General features: G+C 43.4%; 1 protein-coding gene and 1 long non-coding RNA gene across 3 annotated transcripts in view; one reads left to right on the top strand and one right to left on the bottom strand.

Annotated features, from left to right (window-relative positions):
* The window catches only part of ZNHIT6 (zinc finger HIT-type containing 6), a 107,141-nt gene that overhangs the window by 70,060 nt on the left and 12,896 nt on the right, over positions 1-24,185 (top strand). Inside the window, exon 11 of one of the 2 annotated variants that reach the window (XR_005788725.1) lies at positions 16,294-18,088. The exons of the other annotated variant lie outside the window; for it this stretch is intronic. The gene's annotated coding sequence lies outside the window, so the exon portion shown is untranslated. Of the gene's footprint in view, positions 1-16,293; positions 18,089-24,185 lie in introns of those variants that run through there. 2 annotated transcript variants of the gene reach the window in all.
* On the bottom strand, positions 3,666-15,349 carry LOC121027406 (uncharacterized). The gene is made up of 5 exons (XR_005788726.1): positions 15,194-15,349; positions 14,438-14,523; positions 13,849-14,058; positions 4,178-4,336; positions 3,666-3,845 (listed from the first exon to the last, which is right to left on the bottom strand). It is a non-coding gene; the product is annotated as an uncharacterized LOC121027406 (long non-coding RNA).

Genomic DNA, 24,185 nt, shown 5'->3' with positions numbered 1-24,185 from the left:
TTTCACATCAAACTTGTGATTTCACAGGTTTTATGTAATGCTTTTACTGAAGGGGAAATTGAAGCTTTGAGAGATTAATGGCTTTTTTAGGGATTGCCCAGATGGTGAATGAAGGGTGAGAGATATTAAGTGTGGAATCTTATAATTGGGAGGGATCCTGGAGATCATGGAGTCGCTTCCCCACCCTTGCCCACCTCCGATGTCTGAATTCCCTCCACACCATCTCTCACAAGTGGTCATTCAGCCTCTATTTGAATACCCCCATGGACGGGAAGCTTATCACCATTGGAGGCAGCACATTCCATTTTGGCAGTTCTGAGAGAAAATTCTCCCTTATACTGAGCCACGATCAGCCCCTTGAAATTTCTTTCCATTTGGTTCCAGTTCTTTCCCCTGAATCCACTCCTTATGTTCAAATGTTCAAGTCAGTTACTCTGCCCCCACTCCACTTCTCCCTCAACACACACACACACACACACACACACACACACACTACACACACACTTCATGGAATGTGGTTTTGAATCACTCAATTATTTTCTCATCATTTTTGTTTTGATTTAACACTCAAATGTCTTTGTTGTTATTAAACCTGTGTGTCTAGAACATGACTTACTATGTATGCAGTGTAGACTACATCAGAGTCATCCCACCTTTGTCCTGGACCTTATGTTTCTATTAAGGCAGCCTGAGATTACCACATCCCATGGTTGACCATTGAGTGACAGCATCCATCTTTTTTTTTTTTTTTTAACCATCATTCTGTAGTCAACAGGCTGACTAACTGAACCTTACTTAGTTCACGACCTATAATTTATTCTTATACCTTTTCGTTCCAGTCTATTGTTTTTATCTTGATTCTATCAGCAATTTATTAAAAAACAGAATACTAGAACATGAGGGCTTCCCTTGACACTTACCAAAAGTAGTTTCAGGATACATAAAAATGTAGCAAATGAATAAAATTATGAACTTATAGAATCTAATATCCAAGAGATTGATGTAGACTGTAAACATTAATGGATTTAACATAAATGAATGAATAACAAAGATTATTTAGATTATTCAACTTTTTAAATATAGTGGCCCAGCCTTGTCTACCTAATGTCCCTGCTGGTCAATATCAGAAACAGGACATTGAGTTACACTAGTCAAAGGTCTCAACATGGAGTTTTTTCCTTGTTTCCTTGTTTCCTTTATTTCCCTGCTGCAGAAATAAACCTAGTTTTGGCCCTAGGAGCCAATCTAGTATACTGATTAAAGGAACTGGTTTGGGATTTCAAAAGAACTCATTTCAAACCCTGACTCTGTGTACTAGTATATCCTCTCACAAGCTATACAGCCTCTTTGAGCCTCAATTAACAAGGAAACAATATGGTACCCATCTCAAGCTTATCAGAACTATACAAAATAACACATATATAGCATCTGGCACATGATAAACATTCAGTACTGTGGCTATGGTTGTTTCTAAATCTGTTGATACACACAAAATAATTAGAAGAAATTGAAAATAAAAATTATTTTCTCCATGAAGAAAGGAGCTGTCCATCATGACCACGAATGCTTTGGTTTGGTCAGTTTCTGTCCTGAGGTACTTCAATCAGGATACTCTATTAGTTTGGTAAAGAAAATTCCTAACCTTCTTAGGGCTTCCTGTTTTGGGAGCGTCGAGAGGTTTGGGGAGCAGCTTTGATGAAGGAGCCAGCAGAAACCAGCTGGAGCTGTTTGCTTCACGGCGGGCTAAACATAGTGCTATCTGGAAGGCACAGGAGTGTCTCCTCCATTAGGAGGCCACTCTGAGTGTCCTCTCCGGAAGTATCAAAGTCCTTCTAGAGTTGCCATTCTAAGGGCCTTTGAGGGACTAAAGGACTTAGGAATACAGAGACAGAATAGGAACAGTGGATGGGTTGTGTCTCCCCTAATGTGGGGGTTTTTTTTGTTTGTTTTTTTCAACCTGCGATTTGCCATCCTACCTGAATGCAGTTTTGAATGTAAAGAAGTTGCTGGATGCATGTGTCTGGGCAGGCACAAGCGTCTAAGGATTGTGCTTTCAAACACTGATGGGGCTTACCAGAGTTGGGCGAGGGTGGCCTCATCTGATCTGAGGATTATTGTCAGGCAGGAGGGTTTTAAAAATTTAAATCCCAGTTTTTTAACATGCAGGAAAACACCTGGCTTCCTACCCTGTGAAATAGATGGCTTCAGTTGGCTTCCTTGTTTTTTGTTTTTTTTTTTAAGAGTTTTTAGATGTAGTGGGTTATTTTCCTTCAGCAACAACAAAAGAGCAGTCAGTGCCTGCTTTCCATCTATTGGCCCCACTGTTAAGACTGGCAAAGGCTCCCAGATTTATACCTTCTCGTGACCCCCTGATTTACGCCAACTCCCCCACTCGCTGCCATTCCTGTAGCATTCAGTGCTGCCTTCTTGAGACAAAGGTACTAACAGTTTTTTACTTGGAGGTTTTACAGTATTAGTCATTTATCTCTCGATATTCAAAGCTGGTGTGTGTGTGTGTGTGTGTGTGTGTGTGTGCGCGTGTGTGTGTTCACGCGCATGCACGGTTTTCCCTTTGCCACATTGTTGTGTTTCTTTTCCATTTGCACAAGGTCACATTCAGAGCTCTTCCTCCCCAAAGGGGAGGTTGCACATTCGTCACTTAATCTTCCTCTCATTTCCTTCTGTTAGGATCACATAGCCCTTCCTGAGGTATTACCATTTTTCCATTTCTTCTTTGCTCCCTCCTTTTAATAACTCTGGGAGACAGGGAGGTACCTTGTAAAGTTAATTTCCTCTGAAGCTTTCAAAGCAAAGGCATCTCTCAGCCCAGACACCACCACCCCTCTCCACCCCTCAGCGACGACACACTCCCCTCCTCAAAGCCTTAGTCACCCTGGGTTGTGCCCGCCGCTCAGGACTGTCCGTGCCCCGGCTTCGTCTCTGGGGCACAGTGAATTGCTCTGTGTAGTGGCTCTTTGGTCTGGGCGTGGGGACCCTAGTGGGAAGAATCTCCCCATTTATTCGCTCTGTTCCCTCCCCTTTTTTACCTCTTCACTGTGCCTCTCCTTCCCCTTCACTGCTTTCTGCTTTTCTCTGGTACTTTCAGGACTCAGGGGCTGGCTGCCTGCCTGTCCCAGGGATGGCATTTCCTCTTCAAAGGTCTGTGGCCTCAGCCACCCAGCTCTACCAAGCACACAAGCCTTTGGAATTGCTGTGGCTTTGCTGCCTGCCTACTTGGAAGGCAAGGGCAGTTTTTTAAACACCCCTTTGGTTTCTTGGGGTGAAGCTTTCCTCAATCCTATTTTATTTATGTGAACATGATCTGTGGCTTTTTAATGTTTGCTTTTGAATGTTTGTGTTAATGGACTCAACTGAAAGCGTTTCCTCTTACCGGAGAGAGGGCCGGCACACAGCTGGGGGCCAGGCCGCTCAACTCAGGCGAAACCGTCCCAAGAGGAACAAGTTACCAGCCAAGGAAGTCTGGAGGCTCCAAGAGGAATTCACTGAGGCCTTCATGGGCAACAGCGGTCAGAGCTGGGATCATAGGCTAGGCCAACAAGGTTCAAGCAATTCCTTGGATTCACGAGGGCTAGACTGGAGACCCCTATATTTTTGTAAATGCGTTTTTTAAATTGTGCATTTATTTACCACAACTGTGTGTGGTTTTCAAGATGATCTTTTGCCCATATTCCCAGCTTTCTGAGTCTCTTCTTGGTTGTATTAAGAACTCCAGGTTGATCCCTGAATCATCTGTCTATAGGTGACCTGTCATCTGAATGTGTAGCAGAATCCCAGCTCCGCCTAATGTGCTCCTGTGTGTTTTTCTCTTCTTGTCTTGCTGGTACCTCAGACAGAAACAGAAACACAAACACAAAGGATCTGGTGGAATGCACAGTTTTTCCATATCCAGTGACTGGATAGCCCAGCCCTCACTGGAGTGAGGAAGGGAGGGAGGCAGGAGAGGGGTAACTGGGACCACACTGTGTGGAAGGAATTCAATCCTCAAATCTGCCGTGAGGACCAAAGAAAAGAGTAGCAGGGCGGGGCCTAGTCAGGGCTGGGCTGTCCTCAAGGGTGGATCCCACCATCCCACCACCACCAACCCATAGCCTGTATAGCCTTGGGTCCGTTGGCCCTGGAAATCTGTAAGCCCTTGAACCAAAGGTGGGCTACTTACCTGGACAATCTGTGTGAGGATATGGCATGATGAGGAACACTTCTCTCTCCAAACAAGCTGGAACTGAGCTGAGCCAAATGGCAGGTCTACCAGGAGTGTTGCCTAAGTTATTAATCTCCTCAAATGAAGGAGGTGGCTGTTGTCACACAGTAGAATAAACTGCAACAGAAAAGAATTGATGTGGTCCTCCACAGGACACAGAAGTTACAATTGAATCAGCATACTCCAGGGTTTCTTTATTTAAACTATGAGTTCAATGTTGGTGACCCTCTCTGTTTAATTTACCCCCTCTCCTTGGGCAGCGTCTTCTAACTCCTTGACTTAATGCTCACCAGTAACTCCATATTCTGAATCTACTGAGCTGCAAACCAGATAGCTAACTTGCCATGAGAATCACACATGTACTCAGTGTGACCCACAGCTAATTTGTCCTTTTCTCCACCTGCCTCCAGCCACCTCCTCCTGGGTTATCCATTGTCATCATCAGTCATCCAGTTGCTCATACCAGAAATACAAGAGTTATCTTTGTCTCTTTCCTTTCTTAGAACCCTTCAATCACCTAATCCTGTTCATTCTACCTCCTAAATATCTCTTTACTTATTCTGTCCATATCTCTTTATCTCTTTGGCCACCAAACTAGTCCAGGCTATTGCTTTTTCTTATCTAGCTGCTTCCTTGGTCCTCTGTCTGTTGTCTTGACTTCTGGTCTTAACACTTGCAGGCCATTCTCTCTACATACCATTTTAGAACGGTGTGTCTAAAATGTAATCTGATGTTTCTTGCCTGCCCAAAACCTTTGAGTAACTTTCTGTTGCTTTTCAGATAAAGCCCAGAGTCCACGTTCCAACCTTGCTTACTCTTTCCCTCATCGGTTACCAGGACAGAGACCGTGTCTTTCCATTTCATTACTGTTCCCTCAGCACGTAGAACAATGTCTAACAAAAGGTTGCTCTCTATAAATAGTGATTGCTGGATGAATAAATGAGTAAACAGAATTTGTATATATTTAAGGATAACCCAGGGAGAAGGGAGAATGATAGAAGATCAATATTAAAACCTCTCAGGATAATTGTTCTTATTCTAAGACTTAAATATTTTAATCCCAGGGCTGGAAAAAGGGACAGTTCTTGAACAAGCATTGCACAAAGTATGAGGAATAGGATGGTCTCCTTTATTCTGCTCCAAGGGCTCCCCTTTTGGATGTGAGGAGCATACTGTCTGTCAGATTATCTGTAGTGACCGTGGAGACTGGGCAGATTTACAAGGTGAAGGGAAGAAACGGCAATTGTAAAGTTTAGTGTAGGGGATAGTTTTGTTTGTTTGGTGTTCAGCTGACTAGCATCCATTTCACTTCCTTACAGTACTGCAGTTTCCTTTTGAAGAAGGATCTCTTTCCTGTTAGATTCAGTCTGTTGGGACTATAATGAAGAGGCTTTCCTCCCTTGAGGCCCAAGTCAAGCCAATAAGATCCTTTCTCCCTAGAATTAGTCTCTTGAGCACAGAGATCAAGAAATTTGAAACATTGGCTGTATGGAGGTGACCTCCCAGCCATACCATGCTAGCTACGAAACCACTATGATATTCCTGGGGCCCAGTCGTCCATTAATTAGCTCAGTGGTGGGCTCCCAGTAGTCGTCTAATAAATTTATTTTTCCATAACTTGAACAGAGTTGTTTCTGTTACATGTAACAGTGTGATAATGGTGGTACAAGGGAACATTATCAGAATACAGTTCTGACATTTTGTAATGCTTTTGGCCAAAGCCATTACATGAATCCCAGAATAAACATCTGGTCCAATTTGACCTTGGGAATTTAATTATGACTAACTTTCCTAACATGGAAACGTGGAACATTCATATGTGGATCTTTACAGGGATCAGTAGCTCAAAATATCACTGTTTTGATTGGTTATCTCTATCTAAAAAAAATAAACCAAAAACCACACCTTCAACTTTGTCTTTTATTGTAGCCATAGTAAAAGGAAAGACTAAAAATGATGATCAGCCTCACTACTGACCAGACAAACACAAATCAAAATAAGTATCAAGCTCTTGTTAATCAGTTCTGCCAAAATTTAAAAAACTGGCAATATCCATTGTTGATGAGAATGTGAACAAAGGGCACTCTTTCATAGTTGCTGGAAGCACAGATTGGTCTATCTTTCTGGAAGATAATTTGGCATTGCCTATCAAAATTTAACACGTACATATCCTTGACCCGGCAGTTCTCCTCTTAGAAAAAAAAAAAAAAAAAGCAAAAGTATACAAGTATAAGAATGTTTACTATGACATTAATGTGTACTATCAAAATATTAGAAACAACCTAAATGTTCCTTAATTGGCTGAATATATGATGGTGTATTTTTACTAGGATTTCATGATTCATTCAGAAGCCATTATACAAAGAATGTGGTAGGTAGGTAGGTAATAGAAGTAGAACCCAAATATTTTAGTGATTGCAAAAAACAAGTTACAGAATAATGTGAATTTAAAAATGCTTTTAAAAAACATAAAGCTATACATAGACTTTATGAGTGTATGTATATATATATGTAAATATGTCTGAATGTGCACAGAAAAGATCCAAAAGTGTCCATACTGAACAGTTACTGGCAGTTACGCTTGGTGAACTGGGGGAGGGAAGCAATGGAATAGGAGGGAGAGAAAGGGAAGTTTGATTTTATATTTTACATCTTTGGTGTTACCTGAATGTTCATTGCCTTTGCATTACTTTTATAACTTAAAGTTGGGTAACTTTGGCAATTTAAAAGAACGAAAAATGAATAAAAGCTACTAAAATGTAAAAAAAAAAAAAAATAATCAGAAACCAAGCAAAGTAACCTTTCCAGAGACTTTGACCCACTTGTCTAGACAAGAGTGTGGTCGATCCTAGTAGGTAGAAGCTGAGGGACCAACCATACCCAGGATACAGCCAAGTTTCTGTAAGAGAACCACCCAGGCAGGCCAGAGGAGCTCCTGGCCTTACCCTGGGCTGGGTGGAAATCAACCCCTACAGGAATTGGAATTGCGCATTTGATGGTTTTTATTGGCGCTGCCCTTCTTGCCTTGAATACCTCCTTCTTTTGTTCGTGAACGTTTAATTTGTCATCTTGTTTATGGCTGAAGCAAGATTCCTGTCTATCTAATGAACTTAATGATTCTGACGTGAGTGTCTAACAGACAGTAATTAGAACCTCTTTGGCTCACTGAGATGTCATAATACCACCAGGTGCCTGCTTTTCATGCTGCCTTGTTTGGGCAGAAAGTTTATTTATTTATATTGTACTTTATTCCAAAACACATTGTATGTGAAATACACTATTTTTTTTTTAATCAGAAAATGGGGAATGAAAGAAAAATAAGGATATAGAATCAAGATTGAGCCAGGAGTGAGGCTGCCACACAAGCTACATGCTACCTAATGATTTATGTACTTAATAAGTAAGGGTGGGGTGCAGATTTGGTTCTGAGTTTCCTAGTGGCCAATGCAAAGTGATCCTAATGGCCAGTGCACATGATCCAGTTCAGAATTAAAGTAATAGTCTTGGTTTTCCTGAGCAATGAAAAAAGACAAATTTCTCAGTGAGTATAGATATATACATATACATACATATACATACATAGTGAGGACGTTGGCTGAGAAAAAAAGTATAGTCTATAGTCTCGTGAACTTCAAAGCTGAATCCTGACTAATGTCCATCAGCTTATGGACATTCCTCTTCCTCTTAACTGTCCTCTTCCAAGGCTGCAGTAGTTTCCTTCTTTCAAGTGGAACCTTGAGTCACTTTGACCCCTTGAATTCTTGTCCCTCCTTTCCAGAGGGATGCTTGTCCCTTCCCCCAAAACCGTAAGCCTGGGGAAGAATGCTACTTTGTTCAAGTTATTCTTGATTATTTTGGAACTTCCTAAAGCTCCTGTCATGTGGTTCCAAGTTGAACCATAGTCACTTTGGACATGGTTTTGTTTCCACAATGATGTGTGTCAGCAACCACAGAGTGAGCTTCTTGTATTTTTGTATCAATATGATACCCTTTGTTTATTTGTTCCTCAGAGGTTTCACTTTCGCTTATGTAATGGGCTATGGCATTTTTCAGTCATTACCTCATGCTGGGATCTCCTTTTTCTTTGTACCTCCTGATGCGTCATAGTCTTGACTCTACTCCCTTGGATCTCTTAGATACAATGCTCTGAGCTAGTGGGTGGGAGTGGGTGGGAGCCAGATTATATGATGACTTTGCCACCCTTCCCTCTCACAAGAGCTGCCTGGGTTTGTCACCGAGCCTTTTCTGTACTCAGTCTTTTGGCATCTTTCAGAAAGCATACTGGCTTAGAACTGTAGTCCCTACCAAAAGCAGTTGGTTTAGATGGGCCTGGAACACTCCAAGCTCTACTTCTGGGTTGGGCACTGGGCAGGCACATTCTCCTGAACTCTGGAGCTACAGTGACTATTCCCACAGAGTCTGTAGCTGGAAGTGGTCAGTCTCCAGTGTGTACCCCTGTCCAAACCTATGTTATAGGAAGATCTTGAAGGAAACCTATGTCTCAAAATTCAACCAGTCCTTTGCTTGGGGCTCATTTTCCTGAACTCCATATTCTCATACACAGCTGTCTACTTAGAGGTGTAATAGGTATCTCAAGCTTAATATGCCCCAAACAGAACTCCTGCTTCGTGTTCCCACCTCACCCCCACCCAAGTGTTACTCTTCTACTCTTCTCCATCTTGGAAAATGGCACCACTCTTCACCTAGTTGCTCAATCCAAAAATAGGAATCCTGCCTGATTCTTCCTTTTCTTTCCTTCACCTTTAACATCACTTCAAATACACTGTTTCTACTTCCAAAAAAATAGCTAAATCCAACCACTTTTCTCCATACACAAGGCCATCATCCTGGTCCAAGTTTCTGTCATCTTTTGCCTGGACAACTGAAATCACTAAGTAGGCTCCTTGCTTCCATTCTTGCCCCCACTACACTCCATTCCCACACCACACAGTAGCCAAGGTGACAGACAACACTGCTCCTACACTTAACACCTTCCAGTGTCTTCCTGCTGCTCTCAGGGAAAAAAAGGAAAAACTCCCATTCTCCTGCCCTCCTCTCAGATTACATCTCATACCATTCTCCATGTTACTCACTGATCCCGACACACTGGCTTCTTTCTCTTCCTTGAAAATGCCACATTATTCCTCACTCAGAGCCTTTGCACTTGCTATATACTTTGTTTAGGATGTGTTCTTTCACTTGACTTATCATTGAGGTCTCTCTTCTTCGATGAAATCCAATCTCAAAATATTTATTAAATAGATATATTTACTTCCTTCATCTCACTTCTTAGAATCAAAAAGTATTTTAAGTATTAATTTGTTTACTTATTATTTGTCTTCTTCATCCAGAATGCAAGGTCAATAAAGACAAGAATTTTGTCTATTTTGTTCACAACTGTATCTCTGGTGAATTTTTTAAATAAAAACTGACATGTGTCTGTTCAACTTAACAAACATGTATTGGGCATGTACTAGATACCAGACACTTGCCAGATGCCTTAGATTCAATGATTAAACAAGCCTACTTCTTTTCTTTAATTCTGGAAATATTTTAGCTATTTTCTCTAAATACTGCCTTTCTCAGATTCTATTTTTTTTTATTCCTGACCTCTTTAACATCTCATTTCCCATTTCTTTGCCTTCTCTTTTTTTTGTTGTAGCCTGAGTAATGTCTTTAGATTTATCTTCCAGTTCTCTAATTCTCTCTCTATCGGTGTCTATTCTACTTGTACTCATTTACTGTTTCTAATTTTAATAATTACATTTTATTTTCAGAAGTAGCTAGTGTTTTTCGCAATTCTGCCTGGCTTTTTTGTTTTTATTTTTTTAATGTTTATTTATTTTGAGAGAGAGAGCACAAGCAGGGGAGGGGCAGAGAGAGGGGGAGAGAGAGAATCCCAAGCAGGCTCTGTGCTGTCAGTGCAGAATGCAACATGAGGCTCAATCCCATGAACCGTGAGAGCATGACCTGAGCCAAAATCAAGAGTCAGACACTTAACCGACTGAGTCATCCAGGCGCCCCTGGTCTTTAAAGAAAAATTTTTTTAATGTTTATTTTCTTTCTGAGGGAGAGAGAGACAGAGCACAAGCAGGGGAGGGTCAGAGAGAGGGAGATCCAGAATCCAAAGCAGGCTCTAGGCCCTGAGCTGTCAGCACAGAGTCCGATGCGGGGCTCGAACTCACAAACCGTGAGATCATGACCTGAGCCGAAGTCAGACACCCAACTGAGCCACCCAGTCGCCCCACCCCTGGTCTTTTTAGATTGTGTTTATTCTTCTTTCGTTTCCCCTTTCTATTGCTTTAAACAGTTTAATCAATTTATATTTGGTATATGGTAACTGTTATATAATGTCTAATTCTGTTCATTGTGATTTCTACTGGCTTTCACTCATGGTAGCCTGCCTCTTAGTGTGGTTTCTCATTTTAATTGTAATCTCATGTTCAGTAGGACTTTATCTGTTAGACTCCTGTGAAACCTTTGGAACTATCCCTCCACAGAAGATCTGTTTGTGCCAGTTACCCTGGTATGCTACAAACCTGGGGACAATTTAAACTAATTTTACAGCTGAAGTCTCCCAGACCATGGAGATAGTCTAAATTCATGTCCTCCACTTGTGTGAAGGAAAGACTGTGTTTTAAAATCTTACGAGTTCGGGGCACCTGGGTGGCTCAGTCAGTTGAGCGTCCGACTTCGGCTCAGGTCATGATCTCACTACTTGTGGGTTCAAGCCCCGCGTCGGGCTCTGTGCTGACAGCTCAAAGCCTGGAGCCTGCTTCGGATTCTGTGTCCCACTCTCTCTCTGCCCCTCCCTCGCTCATGCTCTGTCTCTCTCTCTCTGTCAAGAGTAAATAAAACATTTTTAAAAATTTAAGGATTGTTTTAAAAAAATAAAATAAAATCTTACGAGTCCAGGCCAAGACAGATGAAGTTTCTCATTTTTCATTGTACATAGGCAGGCTTTTTTCTCATCTATCCTTTTATTTCATATCTGTCCCTCTGTGAGTCTCACTTGTATGCAGAATTCTCTACTCCAACACTCCCTCTTTTGAGAACACTAACTTTGGTCTCCTGGCTCCCATAAAGCCCCCAAAACCAAGCCTTAAAGTCACTTGGATAGATAGACTTTCCAAAGCAGCAAAGATCCAGTGGCAGTTGACCACTTTGAATGCCAGTCGTGTTGTGTGTGTGTGTGTGTGTGTGTGTGTGTGTGTGTGTGTGTGTGGTGTGTTGTGAGGACCTCCCTAATTTGCATGAGAGTTTGTACATCTAAAGGTATATTTGTTATATTTTATCTACGATATCCAGATGTTCTGTCTTATAGCTAGAAACACAATACTCTGCCTTCTATGAACTGTGATATAGTTCTGGGAGACAGAAACATCCATTCATCCAACCGTCAACATTTTTATTGGTTTTTCTGTGCCAGACACTAATAACCAGGTACACATAAAAATATGCTGAGAGGCATGCCCACAGTGATATGAGGATATAGAGGTAAGAGAGACCAATTCTAATGGGGGTTCTGGAAAGTCTGCAGATAAAAACGTGTTGGAGCTGGATAATAATAATACCTAACTTTTATCTCAGGCTTTCTCTGGACCAGGCACTGTGGCAAGTACTTAAATGTATGGTCACATTATCCTTACAAGAAATCATCAAATACGTGCTATTCTTAGCATCTCGATTTTACAACTGAAGCATAAAGATTTTGAGTCATGTCCCCAGTAATTGGCAGTGCCTGGATATGAATTCAAGCAGTTTGAGTCCTGATCCAGGGCTTTTAGCTCCTATGCTATATTGTGCTTGAACAGACAGGATTCGGGGGAGGGCGTTCCATCCATACACTGAAGAAAATAATGCCTATATCATAGACTATTGTGAGGATTATTTGAGATACTGTAAGGAAAACCACATGGTAAGCACTCTGCAAATGCCTACTTAGTTTTCTCTTTAACTTTGTACCATCAACTTGTCATAAATTCCTTTAGGGAAAGGGCAATACTATATACATGAAGATAGCGTCACCCCCACAGAACCTAGTATTGATTAGTGATTAATCCCTTTACTGATTTATTAATTGAACTAATGTATTACTTTGATAGTAGCTTCAGTACTTAGAATTGAATTGCCATACTGTTCTCAAAGCACTTTTATATCTATCAGCTCAATTTATCAGCACGTCAATTCTTGGAGTTAGGGCAGATATCTGGCTTACGTGACAAATGTGAGCTCTTCTGAGATGGGAGTAGCTTACTCTTGGGAGAAGAGTAAGTATGAACTATGTGCAACTGGATGAGAAAGAACCAGAAAAGACTCTGACTGTGGGGCTCTAGGCAGCCTCAGGAAGGAGGTACTGGCAGAAGGCCAGGCTTCAAATGATCTCTCCAGTTCTAATCCTGTCATCAGCCATCTGTGAGAGCCCAGATGTAAGGTTTGCCCTCTCTTGGAGTCTTAGCTGCCTCACAATTCAGCCACTTGAATGCTTGAAGTGGTCTTGCCCATCACACGTTATCGGCGGGGTTCCCCTTTGACTGAGCTCTGTAAGAGCAGAGAGTCCTCAATCGCTGGTTATAAAATCCAGCATCTAGAACATATCTGACACAGAAGGTGATCAAATATCTAGTACATAAATGATGTGTGAGTTATTTGGATAAAAAGGAAAGAAGAGAGGAGAAACGAGGTCAATGTCATAGATTCAGATCTAGGGAGTGGAGAGAGGAAGCAAGCAGGAAACAATGAGAAGGCTGAGCCAGAGAGATGGTCCTGCCAGAATGGGGCACTCAGTGAGCTGAGTACGGTCAAGTCTGATTATGAAGCGCTTTAAGAGCAGGGGGCTTCCCCAGTGGCTTTAATCACAGCCCGTCCTTTCCTTTTGTTTAGCCCAACCTTATTTTAAAGGGAGCACAGGGGCGCCTGGGTGGCGCAGTCGGTTGAGTGTCCGACTTCAGCTAGGTCACGATCTCGCGGTCCGGGAGTTCGAGCCCCGCGTCGGGCTCTGGGCTGATGGCTCGGAGCCTGGAGCCTGTTTCCCATTCTGTGTCTCCCTCTCTCTCTGCCCCTCCCCCGTTCATGCTCTGTCTCTCTCTGTCCCAAAAATAAATAAACGTTGAAAAAAAAAAATTTAAAGGGAGCACAAACATAAAACGTAGCACTGGCCTTTCCCAAAGAAACACAAATTCCAGATAGCTGAGCAAGCTGAATTAGTGGAATGTCTACCAGTGAGATTTTATACTGGTGAGGAATTGCAGAGCACTTTGTGAACATGGCCCAAATCAGCTTTCATCTGCAAAATAAGCCTCCATTCCTCTGGGGTTGCCTTTCTATCTCTCTTCAAAGTCCTAGGTCAACGTTCACCCTCTACACTGGCTTGAACATCTATATGCATTTCTAGCTTCACCTATAGGGGCAGTTTGCCCCTCCTCTTCACCCTGTTACTTCCCTTTCCTTCTCCTTTGCTCAGGGTCAACTTCAGCAAACCCTCCACATACCAGAAAAGCCACAGGCCACCAGGAAATAGTCTGTTCTTTTGTCTGGAATATTACAATACAGGGCTAGATTTGGCCCAAGGAATGGCATGATTAGATCAGCAAGTCAACCCGAAAATTATAGAAACAGGATGTGCTTACCCCCCATTACAAAGGGATGCTGTGGTTCTTTCCACTTGGTCGGATGACCCACATTAAAGCTTTCAGATCCTGGGTGCAGGTAGAGTCTTTGGAACCGACAAGGATGGGGATGTGAATGCACATCCCAGCGGGGAACCAGCTACCAGCTATATAGTTCATCTCACGTCTGTAGTTCATCTCAGCGTCTCCTCACCCAGCTATGAAGATGACCTAATTGTGTACAGACAACAGCAATTGTACAGGGAAAATAATACAGTAATGCAAATATTCAAACCAAATTGGAAAAGCAAAGCAAGAAGGAGCCAGAAAACATTAGATCATTCAAATTGCAACCTGGCCAAGACAGCATCTGGGCGTGCACCCTCTGTCCAGCTTTTGTTCACATCCCATCCCTAATGCTTCTTTGCATTTATAGAATAATAGCTCGGTATTTGCACAAAACCCTTTGTGTGACTACATTCTAAAGAACAAAGTTCTCACAGTGTGCCTTCAGAAGGGTCAGAGTATTCCCCAGTGGAATGCTTTAATAGGCTTCTAGGTCAGAAAGGGCCTTTCTCTCTCTGGAAGGAGGGGTGGGGGAGTGATGTACCTTTGGCCAGCATATATGTTTTAATTGTGTGACTAGGGCAGCCTGTGCTCATTTTCCTTCCTCACTGGGTCATTTCCACCTTAGTTCTGAAAACAAAAAACAATTGATTAAAAAAAAGAGCCTTCCTGACTGGAACCTTGGATCCTCTCTTTGGATTTGGACAAGAAGCAGGGATGTTCCCACTCTCCCCACACACTCCCACTCCCTCTCCTCTCAACCCTCATCCACCCCCCTCCCACCCTTTTCCTATCGTAAACCTGGTTCAAGTTCTGCCTGAGAGTCCGAGGCATAACCTGGTCTCTCCTGGTGCACTTATTTGAGTATCTCCGGTGAGTGGTCCCCACCCCTTCTACGAGGAAGTCACTCCTGCACAGGCTCTGGAGTCTGAAGCCCTGGGCAGAACCTGGCTCTGCCACTGCAGGATCTTGGACAGGACAGACTACCTCTGAAAGCTTTGGATGTCTCATGGGTTAGAGCAGAATAATACTACCTGCCCCCTGGGTCTGTGAGGATGAAATATTATAAAGAGCTGCTCAGAGCACCCAGCACCTACCAAGTATTCCAGAAGTGACAGGTGTTCTTGTTATCCCCACTTGGCTGTCCCTCAACCTCCTACCCACCGCCTTAGTAGACCATCAGGTACTTCAGCACGAGTCCAGTGAGGAAGCAGCCAAGGAACATTTCTTCAGGTTTTAGCACCCGGTCATAACGAGCTTCTCTGGTTCCTGAATGTGCAACCCGGAAAATGGCATTTACCTGGTGCATTCCTTCCCCCTTCAGCTAGTAAGTGCTGGACCTCCTATAGGAACAGGAGCAAATCACGGCACAACCCCACCTGACTAGTTGATTGAGGTGTCTCCGTCTCTGTGGCCTCTGCATTTGTCAGGACCTAGAAAGCCTTAAAAAAAAAAAAAAAAAGCCAGGGCTCTGGGGAGAAGAGAGAATCCGAGGGGAAAGCAGGGACGGCAGACAGACCGCCTTTACCTGGATCACTCCAGTGGATGCCTCCAAACCCAGCGGGTCCCCTGGAGGCGCAACCGGGGGGGAGTAACCACACAGGTCACCACAGACACATGGGTTCCCCAGCACCCTGGCAGCCAGGCGCCACGCGAGGTAGAGTAAAAGGAAACACAAGTCCTGGGTTCACATTCCCTCCGCTCTCTTTTTCCAGCCAGTCACTTAGGGCAAGTTGCTGTCTTCTGGGAGGGTGGAGGCTTTCATTTGTAAAACGGGGCGAATTTCACTTGCCAAATTTCACGTGCCGAAGGAGGCTCGGGCGGAGGATGGAATGGAACGCACCGCCCTGGGAGTGCGGAGGGAGCGCGGGGATGGCAGGGCTGGCCGCCCGCCCCGTCCCCTGGTCCCGCAGGGCAGAAACCGCCCCCTCCCCACAGTCACACGCTGTCCTGCGGGGAGCGTCGCGGGGACACGACCTGGCCTGGTCGCCAGAGCCACTCTGGGTTCCGCAAGGGTCCCCGCGTGGGTCAAGGGGGCAGCCGCAGGAGATTCTGGACGGGGACTGGCGCTCCCGCATTGGGCAGTGGCCATTGTCCTGCAGGAGGCCCGCGCCCAGGGCCCAAGGATCACTGAATCGGGCCCCTTCTTAGTCACAAGTGTTGCAACTCAGTTTGTGTTCTAAGAGCATTACAAAGGAAAGAGAAGAAAAGATTTAAAGGAAAGAACCGTGTTTAGGTTTGTATTTGTCACCGTGGGATTCGGTTCAACTGTGTACTGGTGAAGGGTTTTTTTTTTGTTTTGTTTTGGGGGTTATTTCGTTTTTTGCTTTTTTTTTTTTTTGATAACTTTTCAAGCTGTATACTGCAGTGGATAAAGATTACACCATGTTTGTGTTGCAGTGTTGCTATGGAAGAGCATATGGTTTTATTTGGTGGAAATGTGCAGAGAAATTGAAGGAAGTCATACGCATGCATGGCAAATACTGGAATTAAGGAGGGCTCCTGATGATAACTGGGATACTGGTCCACCTGCTTGGGTGGTAACCCAGGAAGCAAGGGAAAGAGTCAGACAGCCATAAGTTTAATCGGATCTGCCACTTGCTTGCCAGGTGACTTTGGGCAAGTTACTGGGCCCTGACTGACCTTTTTTTCTTCCGGGTCTCTGAAACAGAGAACATTACCCTTACTGTGCATTGCTCTTGCTGAGAGACAACAAGGTAACAAGTCATGAGCACCATAGTAACTGCTCAGTAAATGGTAGCCACCATTAGGGAGTGGTGAGGCAGTCGCATTTATGCCCCAAGGATATGGGTTCAGTCATCAAGCTATCTTTTGGCCTTTGAAGTTTGGAGCGCTTTGGGGAAGCCAGGGGTGTTCCGTGCTGGCCAAACTTGGTTTTGTGTACATTTGTCATCAGACTGGACAATTGCTGAAAAATGTATACCTCAGCTGTCAAGGGAATTAAAAAGGTCACCCCCTGCAAGCAGTAAGGTCTTCCTGAGTCTCAGCAAGTTGGCGACACCGTCGGGTGGAACAGTGCAGCCCTCTCAACATGTGGTTTTGAACCCCGCCCCCCACCTTCATGTTGTCAGCCCTGGTCAGCATAGGCCTCAGCACCTCTGAGAGAACAGAAGACTCGTCTCCCAAGTGCTCACACCTGCTACCTACCCTGAATGAACCCTTTGGGAGGGAGGGTGATTATAATTGTAATGTTTTAAAATCTTCCTTGAACTATTCAGGTTTAATTCATGTAGATCAAAATCTGCCAGGAAAATGCTCCACATGCACTTTGCATATGCATTCTGGAAGATTCACAGACCTGTTGAAAGGCTGCCTGCCACACCATACCCCTAGCCCCTTTCTCGAGTACACGCACTAGAGGTTGGCAGAAGACGCTGAGAACCTGCGCGAACCTTTATCAAGTTACTGGATCTAACTGGGCGTCTTGTTTTCTGATCTGGAAAATGAAGATACTGGATTAGGTGATTGCCAAAGTCCTTCTAGACTCTAAATGGCTATGACAGTATATCATTCATGAGCCTTGAATAGAATACAAGAGGTTTCTTTCAGCATTCTAGACTGTTGAAGTTCTAACCTATGTTAGGAAACGATGAGAAAAAAGTCTGTATCCTCCCTCAACCTGAGTGTTCTAGTTTCTCTCAGCTCCTCGAAGGGCCTTCAAAAAGAAGCATCTAAAATACAGTGACTCACCCATGCTTTTCATGGGCATGGGGCCTTGCCCCAAGCCGGGGACTCCACAGTTGGGCAAACTGTTCCTCACCCTGTTAGGACATGCGTAGGGCTGATTGAATGGACTTTTGTCTTTGCCTCTTTCTTAACACCTTCATTATGACTGAAGTCACTTTTTTAAAAACGAATAAATGGTGGAAAAGGGAAGGGGGACTTAACCAATTTTGTTTTTAAACTACACACCGTAAAACTGTGTCATCATTCTGTGTATAATTCAATTGAAGTGTTTTTTTCTAACAAAATTAAGGGACATATGTTCACTCAGTGTACATAATAGAATGGTCAAGGTATGTGTTTAGACAGGAAATGTGTAAATCTCATTTTATATATGTATTATTGCTAGAATCCTAAACGTGAAAAAAGTGTCTGGCAAATGGGTACTGTACCATCATTTCCTTAGTGCAATAAATATCACCTCTCACATTAAAGACATTAGCAAGTTTAACCGGCTAATGATGTTCACTGTGTGTCTAATGGTAGGATTACTAATGGATCTCAAAGCTCATACCTTTTCCCCTTCTTTCTGACCCCCAACTATTTTGGTCTTGGGTTACACAACGGCTGAGGCAAGGGAATGAAAGTCAGCTCACCGGTTCTGCTCCCAACTGTGCCATTAACCAGGTGTGTAACTTTGGACCAGCCTTTTACCCCATCTGGACCTAGGTTTCCTCACGTGAAACTCAAAGAACTCAGTCTGGAGCCATCTCTAAGATCGCTTCTGGCACTGACAGTCCAGGATTGTGCCATCCTCCAGCCTAGAGAGGTTATCTGCTGCCAGCTACTGTTGACTCTTGGAACTTCTGTTCCCAAGAAGCTGATTCCAGACTCTACCAGCTCTAAAAATCCTTGGCCCTTGCATTCTATACTGTTCTTTCTAGAATCAAGAGTGCAGCTTTTGCTCAGACTTGGGTTCAAAACCACGGAGTCAGTAAGAACCTCCTCCCATTTCAAGATGAATTCAAGAACCAGAGTCCTTCCTAGGGTAGGTAGATCATATTTCTTGTGTGTTTGCTCTGTCACCTGCTGTTTGCTTATCTTCTGTTCAATCATTCGGGGTGAACATTCCATTTTTTGCCCTCTTCAGATTCCAGCCAGTTGAGCTTGTAGGCCCCTAAGAAAACTTTCCCTGTGGGCATTTCTCATCTCTATTCTCTTTTTTCAGAGAAGTTTCCAGGAAGGAATGTGGAATACAGCCAAACAGAGTGGTAGGTAGTTATTCGGGAGTGGCCTCCCCTGGCCTCTGGGCCAGAGAAACAGCAGCCCCTGGTGATCTAGACTAAAAGTTGACTCTGGCCCTGGCGGACCGTCCTTTGTCCTTAACTAGCTGAGGGAGTATGTGGTCCTCCTTTGTACCTTTCCCCTTTGTCTGCAGTGGGTATATAGCACCTTTCAGTAAGTACCAGACTAAAAAGTCACTGGAAACATGCCTTATACAGTACTCTTACTCAGCAAAGAAAATCTTTACAAAGAAATTAAATGGAATATTCTTTCTGGACTTGGATAAGGTTTGTTTTCAACTTCTCCCATAAGCTCTTTACTCTTCTTTTATATGCTTATTCTCTCCTTCTCTCCTTCCATGTTCTAAGTGAAAGCCAGGGGATGATTTCTGGTTTATCTTGAGTTTTGAGTAAATTTTTGCTGCTAAAATGACTAAATGAGATAGGGATACCCTGCAGCCACTAATTGGTTACAGGTTGTCAGGTAGAGACGAGCTCTTCTGGGAGGCCCATGCAGTGAAGCCTTCCAGAAGAAGGCCTTTGTGGGGAGAAGGAACGCAATGAGCCAAAGGGAGAAGCATGGTATTATTGTGGTAAAGCAGAGTCTGCCATAGGGCACATCCTTTCCTCCCCCTCTTCTGCTGGACCCACTGCAGGCAGCATGTGGTGCTTGGGAAAGGCCTTTCTGGAAAGGCGAACCACAAGAATGCAGTCCTGCATGTTGCCTCCTGAGCCACTCAGGGCAGTGATGATTGGCCCCACGCGAATGTGCCGATTGGTTCTGCTGCTTAACAGCTCATATCTGGAAATAGATACTCAGGTCATTGCCAAACTAAGGATGGGGGGAGGTGGAGGACTGATTTGACAGGGATTTCAAATTCGTAAGTGGGCAACCCAAGCTGAACAGTGTGTCCAACTTTGCCCCGTTAGTATGTTGTTCCTACCTTGTATGTGACATTTCCTTTCCCAAACTGGTATTTTGCCCTGAATTGTAGGGCATAAGAGTGCAAACAAACAGATGGTATACATTAGCTACATCTCTTTTCTTAGGCCCTTTGCTGATATTAGTTAAAGCTGCTTAGCTCTTTACTTGGAAGTAGTTTTGACTCCACTTTAGAAGTAACATTTGCAAAGGGAATGCAAACCAGTGCTTTGTCATGATTCCTCATGTTCGGAGAATTCGAGATTTGAGTTCTTGGCTGAGTGAAGGAAGCCTCAAAAAGCATGCCTTACCGAGCTGTGGCTGCAGAGATGCTGATCAGAGGGCAGGGCTCCTGGGCCTTTCTCCCCTCCACTCGTTCCGATGCAACTTTCTGCACAGACCTCAACACGAGGCTGCTGGTTTTCATCACTTCTTCAGCTGGAGGTGAATTTTGGCTAGTTGCGGACTCTTTAAGGCATTTACAAAGCCACCGAGAGGAATTCAAGGGTCGTAAGGGAGAGCTAGAGAGACTGGGCATACCACACACAAGACCTCCAAGCAGCGGGGACCGTCTCGGCAGCAGCAGCAGGCCTTTAACTTATTCAAGGATATTGTTCCATGTCAGCTGCAGTTCAGTGACATGGATGAATCTCACCAGCATAAGGGGGCATGGAATGAGCCAGACACAAGAGTATGTGCAGTCTGATGCTTTTCATAAAAACTCCATAAACAGATGAACCTAGTCTGTTTAGAACCCAGAAAAGTGGATACCCTTGGTGAGGGGATGAGTAGTGTCTGGAAAGGAGCCGGAGAAGGATTTCCAGGGAACTGGTAATGTTCCATTTCTTGATCAGGGTGCTAGTTATCCAGGTGTGCTCAGTTTGTAAAAACTTACCCAGCTGTAAGCTTACAGTATATACACTTTTGTGTATGTACATTATATTTCAATAAACAGAATTTACTAAGAAGCAGGTCTATGTACAGTGACGTGAAACTATCTCTAAGGTATATAGTTAAGTGGGAAATACGCAAAACAGCAATATGTAGAATATGCTATTCATGGTGTACAAAATGCATGTACGCATAATTGTGTATGGAAGGATACTGGGAAGAGCGGCTGCCCTGTGGTAGATGTAGGAGGAGAACTTGCTTTTTACTCTATGTCTTTTTGTGCCTTTTTGTACACAATGAGTATGAGTATAACATTAAAATAGAGTTGAAAATTACTCATTAAAATATTAATTAAAGAAGCCATTATACTAAGTGAAATAAGCCACAGAAGGACACGTGCTGTATGATTTCACTGAAATGAGGAACTTTAGAGTAATCCAATTCATAGAGATAGAAAATAGAATGGTGGTTGCCAGGGGCTGAAAGGAGGAGGGGATGAAGAGTTTTTGTTTAATGGGTCCAGAGTTTCGGTTTGGGAAGATGAAAAAAAGTTCTGGAGATGGATGGTGGTGGTAGTTGCACAAGAAGGTGAATGTACTTAATGCAACTGAACTGTATACTTAAAAATGACTGGGGGCACTTGGGTAGCTCAGTCGGTTAAGCATCTGAGTGTTGGTTTTGGCTCAGGTCATGATCTTACGGTTCATGGGATCGAGCCCCGAGTCGGGCCCTGCGCTGTCAGCATGGAGCCTGCTTGGGATTCTCTGTCTCTCCCCCTCTCTGACCCTCCCCCACTGGTGCTGTCTCTTACTTTCAAAATAAATAAATAGACCTTTTTAAAATGGCCAAAACGGTAAATTTTATGTTGTGTGTATTAAAATTGAAAAATATATTAATTAAGGCTAAACAGTCATTTTTAAATGAAGGTAAATTTATATGTGCTGACTCAGTCATTTGCAAGCTGTGTGACCTTAAGAAGTTACCTCCCTGTGGCTCCATCTCTTAGTCTTCTATTCTAAGATAGTGTTAGTGCCTATCTTATGGGGTGGTTGTAAGAACCACGTGAAAGAATACATGTAAAAAGCTTAGAATAGTCCTTGCAACATAAGTGCTTAAGAAATGTTATTATTATCATCATCATCATTTGTGGCAAGATTCTCTGTGTTATGCGTACCATCCCATTTGTATTTTGGGGAAGAATCTGTACGTGCGCACACAGGTGCCCCTAACGTGTGCCTGCTTGCATCCATCACATATCTTTCAAATACCTTCCTTGTGCTAAGGGTTGGGTAGACAGTGGTGAGCATAGACTGTTGGGGCAGGATGGCGGTGGTGACAGGATTCCTGTTTAACTAGAGAAGTCACAGGAAATCTCTCTGGGTAGGTGACAATTCTGAGCAGACATTAGCAGAACACTGAAGGAGCCAGCTTTCCAAAGACTAGAAGAGCTAAACTGACCAGGGGGAAGTAGACTATCACAAGATCCCAAGTTTGAAGGCCTCTTGTATAAGGCGGAAGGTAGTATGAGAGGAGATTGGAATGCACATAGAAAATTCTAGAAAAATGGGGATTAAACTGTTAAGAGTGGTTTCTGCTGAGGAGTGGGTCTCAGGAAGGTATGGGGAGGAGGGTGTGGAGTGGAGAAAAGGAATTGTACTTTTCACCTCATTTCCTTCTACACTGAATTATTTGCCATAAGCATGTATTTTATTATTTTTTTAAAGCTGGTTAATAAAAAATTAAGAAATTTTAATGATTAATAGTAAGGAATCTAATAACCTTTCTTCTTTCAAGAATCACCTCGTCTCAACTCTCCAGTTTCTTTTCATGAAATGAGAGAGTCATGTAATCTGTATCTGCTCATTGGTCTGAAAATAGGGCAGACGTGGCCTTCTCTTATCTATTCAGCCATCTTTTTCTTTGAACAGGGAATACTATTCTTCAGTGCCTTTCAGTGAAATCCTTGAATCATCTCTTCCATTGGGAGTATTTTTACTTAAAAAAAAAAAAAGGCTTCCAAATTCATGGAGGATTCTTACCTTGTGGTCACAGCAGTGACAGACTCACACGGAGGCAGGTGCCTGCCTTTTCCAACTGAGTGGAAGAGGAGAGGCAAAGAGGAGGACTGAGAGGCTGAAGTACAAGGAAGAAATCAAGCACCGTGCCGGCCAGACATCCTCAGGGTCCCACAGGGCTGAGTGCTTTCCTTCCCTGTGGCTCACTCGGGGGCCCAGTGCCTTATTGAAGTTGGGCAGGAGTGAGAGTTCCCTGGGGTGCCTGGGTGGTTCAGTCACTTATGCATGCGACTCTTGACTTCAACTCAGGTCGTGATCTCACAGTTCATGAGTTTGAACCCCGAGTCGGGCTCTGTGCTGATAGCACAGAGCATGCCTGGGATTCTGACTCCCTCTCTCCCTGCCCCCCCCCTTCGCTTTCTCTCTCTCTCTCCCTCTGAAAATAAATAAAAATAAACTTAAAAAAAAAAGAGTGAGAGTGAGCATTTCCCTGAAGAGTGTTCTGAAAGACAGAGAGAGGTTCACCTGATGCAAACAGAATTCCAGCAATGGAAAGACTGCTTGGACTCAACTCTTTGAATCAAGGCAACTGGTGATGTGTTCCAGCTCCCACGCAGTGTTGGTGGGAGTTTTTATCTGGAAGTCTCCTGACGTTTTCAGTCCTCTAGAGGGAACTGGAATCAGAAAAGAGGAAAACACGCTTTTTGCAGATGACATGATATTATACATGGAAAATCCGATAGACTCCACCAAAAGTCTGCTAGAACTGATACATGAATTCAGCAAAGTTGCAGGATACAAAATCAATGTACAGAAATCAGTTGCATTCTTATACACTAACAATGAAGCAACAGAAAGACAAATAAAGAAACTGATCCCATTCACAATTGCACCAAGAAGCATAAAATACCTAGGAATAAATCTAACCAAAGATGTAAAGGATCTGTATACTGAAAACTATAGAAAGCTTATGAAGGTAATTGAAGAAGATTTAAAGAAATGGAAAGACATTCCCTGCTCATGGATTGGAAGAATAAATATTGTCAAAATGTCAATACTACCCAAAGCTATCTACACATTCAATGCAATCCCAATCAAAATTGCACCAGCATTCTTCTCGAAACTAGAACAAGCAATCCTAAAATTCATATGGAACCACAAAAGGCCCCGAATAGCCAAAGTAATTTTGAAGAAGAAGACCAAAGCAGGAAGCATCACAATCCCAGACTTTAGCCTCTACTACAAAGCTGTCATCATCAAGACAGCATGGTATTGGCACAAAAACAGACACATAGACCAATGGAATAGAATAGAAACCCCAGAACTAGACCCACAAACGTATGGCCAACTCATCTTTGACAAAGCAGGAAAGAACATCCAATGGAAAAAAGACAGTCTCTTTAACAAATGGTGCTGGGAGAACTGGACAGCAACATGCAGAAGGTTGAAACTAGACCACTTTCTCACACCATTCACAAAAATAAACTCAAAATGGAT

Source organism: Herpailurus yagouaroundi, unplaced genomic scaffold, assembly GCF_014898765.1.
Source record: "Herpailurus yagouaroundi ecotype Mexico unplaced genomic scaffold, PumYag 77, whole genome shotgun sequence".
Taxonomy (NCBI): Eukaryota; Metazoa; Chordata; class Mammalia; order Carnivora; family Felidae; genus Herpailurus; species Herpailurus yagouaroundi.
Note: the sequence above shows the minus strand (reverse complement) of the source record. Positions and strands in the feature narration are given on the sequence as shown.